Source organism: Rattus rattus, chromosome 12, assembly GCF_011064425.1.
Source record: "Rattus rattus isolate New Zealand chromosome 12, Rrattus_CSIRO_v1, whole genome shotgun sequence".
Lineage (NCBI taxonomy): Eukaryota > Metazoa > Chordata > Mammalia > Rodentia > Muridae > Rattus > Rattus rattus.
The window spans coordinates 55,832,592-55,836,908 of record NC_046165.1 but is presented as its reverse complement, the minus strand read 5'-3'; positions in this window follow the sequence as shown (position 1 = coordinate 55,836,908).

Here is a 4,317-nt window from a genome sequence, read left to right as displayed (position 1 = left end):
AAAACAAACAGAAATGCTAAAACATGTATACATGTTACAAATCACGTGTCAAATAAAATAAAAGATATATTGAAAAGAGAAGAAAGATGCTTTGTAATATAACACTGTTTCCAAACTAACACTAAAAAGAAATCACAGATAGAGAAAAGTACAAAGGGTCATTGATAAGCTCCTACACATTTGCATTGTCTTGAATACTGCAGCTGCATTTTTCAGCCACTTTCAGTTTTCTCTGACAGCTTATATCTCATCCATGAGTAAAACCGGTTCGTCCTGAAGAGACAGTTGATAATCTCACACATATCCTTCTCCTGTGCTATTCCATGACATCACTATGTCTACCATAGTTTAATGAAATATCCTCTTAGTTTACATGACTGTTTTTCCTCTCGATCTCTTGCCACATATTACGTACTTATATGGGATTATTTCATCAATATATACCATACTGCATGACTCTCTGGCCACATCTTTTGAAGGACTTTTCATCTCAGAGTCAATGTCTGTGATAACTTTCAGGCTTTCCATGATCTCTTTGTCTCTACATTGTACTATTCTTTTTCTCTGAGTCAACTGCCATGCATTCTTGAGTATTCAGGGACCGTGTTTCTGCTTCAAGAGTATTGGCTGCTTGCTCTTCTGCTTGGGACATTCTCTTTAAAGATAGTCACGTGACATGCTTTCCCTTTCTTTTCATTTATCCAAATAAATATCCTATTAGTGGGATCTTCTCTAAATGTCTTACACAAAACTGACCTTAGTGGCCCTGAGTTAATCATCCCCTCAAATGCCAAACATTTCAATAATCCATTTTGGTCTTCTAATTACCTGACTTCACCTGTTAAAATGAAAATTTCTGAAGAAAAAATATTTCATTGGTTTAGTTTATAGGTTAATCTTCAGTGCTTTGAGTAGTATGTCATCAAAACACATTTATTGAATCAACACAGATTAAGCATAAGTGAAGCTGTTGGGGCCTGGTAAATAGTTCAACAGTTAAAAGTGCACGTTGCTTTTGAAGAGGACCTGAGTTTGGTTCCCAGCACCCAAATTGGATTGCTCATAGCTGCCTATAACTCCAGCTTTAAGGAATCAGATGCCCTCTTCTGGCCTCCATGCTCACTGCACTCACATACCCTCCCCACCAACACACAACACATAATTTAAAAATTAAAATAGAAAATTATAAGGTGATCTATTCTTAGTTTAGTAACGAGTCATTAGGGAGTTAAGCAGTGAAGTGGGTAAGCACATTCTCAGAGCCCTATCCCAGGATCAATTTTCAACACTTCAAATTTCAGCACCATGTTCTGCTGTTCTCTTCCCTCTATGAACTCTAGGGTCTCTTAGCATTTCTTCACTTTAACACACTACCGAAGGACCTCTCATTATATTTGTCTTTCTATCTCTACCAGGTATTTAGTAAAGTAGGCAGTGTTTTCATTTGCTCTTTGATTAAATTTGCTCTTTAACAATTCCATACATGTATATAAAATATTCTGGTTACTTTCTAACAACCCCCTGTTCTCTTACTTCCCTCCCACCACTATGAAGCCGGCTTCATTTCCACTTGTTCCTTTCCCAGACTCAGGTCTTTATGTTTTAATTTGTGACACATTTAGTTTAACCAGGGCCTTATACAATATTCAAAACAATCTATAGTTTTGACAAAATTCCTATCAGAGTGCCAATGATGTTTTTCATAGAAAACAGAAAAATAATTCTAAAATTCATGCAGAACTATAAAATATTAGAAAAATCTAGTTTAATGAAAAGAACAAAGCAGAGGGTCTAAGATTATTTGATTTTAAAATATTCTACAATTTAATGTATTCTACTCATAATGATGTGGTATTAGCATAAAATCAGATAGCCAGGCTATAGTACAAACATAAACTTCACAACCAATACAGACATTCACAGCCACACTGGGACACATACTGGGCAAAGGCATTTATTTCAGTAAATAGTGCAGAGAAAATGGGCCATCTATGTACAGAAGAAAGAAAGGAGGCTACTATTCATCATTATTTAGAAAAACATCAACCTAAACTGGATCAAAGCTTAAATCTGTGGCCTGAAACCATGAAAGCAGCAGAAGAAAAGAAATGGCAAGAGTCTAGAGCATTGGGATGAGATGAACTCTCCATGAGTAAGTCCTCACAAATGCTGAAGAGAAAGGATAGTGGAGAAAAAAGATTCTATAAAGTGAGAAAAGTCTGCACCATAAAGGAAACCATTATCAGAATGGAACAATAACCTTCAGAATTGGAGGAAATGTTTGTGACCAAAGAATGGGTTAAAAGGAAGATCTGTCCTTCTGACTTGAAAGTAAATTAAGCAGTCCAATGCCCCACTAATGAAGGTCTGCTTGTAATTGTCTTTGTAGACACAGGAGCCAATGTCAGCATTTAATTATGCTTTGAGTGCTCTGAAAAGAACATCACATTCAGAATTGGGAGCTGTGTGTTCTACAGTAATGGATTCACCTACCCTTAGCAAGTCATTTATTTCTTTGGGCTTCAATGTCTGATTTATAAATAGGGGCTATTATAATAATATTTAACCTTGAAGAGGGTTTTATCATCCAGATGGCATATCTCTGGACTCTGACTCTGCATTTCTTTTACTTAGTAAGACCTACTTTGAGTAAAAAGTGTCACTTGAAAAAAATAAGAGACAATCATGAAAAATTAAGGATTAAAAATATTTTTCACTTCACAAATGAGGTAAAGACACACAGAATTTTCTATTAACACACATAGACAATGTCTCATAATAAATAGAACAAAATGTATAACTAGTAACACACTCTAATGCCTAAAGGTACAAGGGTATATGGAAGGATCCGAGCACATAAAATGCACTGTGTCACCTCTAATTCTAACAGACTCAATAGTCATCTATTATTGCTTCAGATGATTTCTGTCCTTGAACACATTGTGGTCACTCTTCTGAGCAGTTATCTTCTACCAGCCTTACCAGTTTTCAAAATGCTCAGAAAGAGTTTTCAACCATCACTGTTCCAGGTTCTCCCCATTTTCTCTTTAAGATACTCCCTTGACGTTTTTGTCCTCACTACCCTGCAAAACTTTTCCATCAAGGTCATCAGTGATTGACCTTCAGATCTTAAATATAATGACTTTTATCTATTGATTCATCCAGGCTTGATCATTGTTTACATGCTTGATAACCAACTCTTTCCCCAAGCTTTTGGGAATATTTTCTCTCTTTTACTTACAGCTGAGGATTTTCTCTCGAATTAGTTCCTTTCTCTTACCCTTCTCACATCTTTCTTTTCATGATCCAGACTCCTAAACATTGGAGAGGCTCCAGGGTTCATGTCTTTCTCTTTCTGTGTCTTCTGTCTACAAGTACTCAGTTAGATCTCATGAACTATCCATCTTAAAAGCAACTGCTATATAATTGCTTGCCAAGGTCTTGTAACTCAAAAATACTTCCATGGTTTTGCTGTTTTTGTTTTCTGCATTTCGATATATCATGGGTAATACATGGACTATACTCAAGATTGTCATCCCAAAAAGTCTTCCTCCAAATAATTTTCTTCTCTCAGAGATATGGACACTGGCAATGCAACTAGGCAAGCCAAAGACATTGAAGTTATCAGGAACACCTGGATTTCTCTTATGTTCTACACATGGTGCATGAGGTAATTCTATTATCTCACTTCTCATCATGTACTCAGAACCTAAGCACTTCTACTCCTTTCAGTGTGACCACAGTCAGCTCATGCTTGGATTTCTACAACTTCTTCATTAATTCCATGATTGACACATGTTAAGTCAGTCAGATTCTGAATTCAATATGGAATTGAATGAAGCTAAAAATCACCATTATCGTGAGACATTACTGCTGTCAGAATCAGGGTAATATCTTAGCACATTCCTCTTCTATTTGTGGTGAGGAGTAAGACTCCTGTCTTACTGCAAAGCCACTCACATAAAAATAATACTTGGTACTGAGAATAAGCATCTGTTAGTATGTTATACAGGAAAGGTAAGAAAACATTTTTGGAGTCTATTAATTTGATAAGATTTGTTGTTTATAATCACCATTTTAAAATATACTTTTGTTTACAAAAAAGGATGTTCATTCTAGAATAGTATTATATGATATGCCAGCAGTATACTTTGTGTGTGTGTGTATGTGTGTGTGTGTGTATGTGTGTGTGTGTGCGCGTGTGCATGCTGATGTTTGCCTAATGAAAAAAATAACCTTGAGATACATCTCTTTAGTTTCTCCTCATTAAATGATATACGAGTATTTGTGTTCCATTTGATTCCTTGAATTATACTG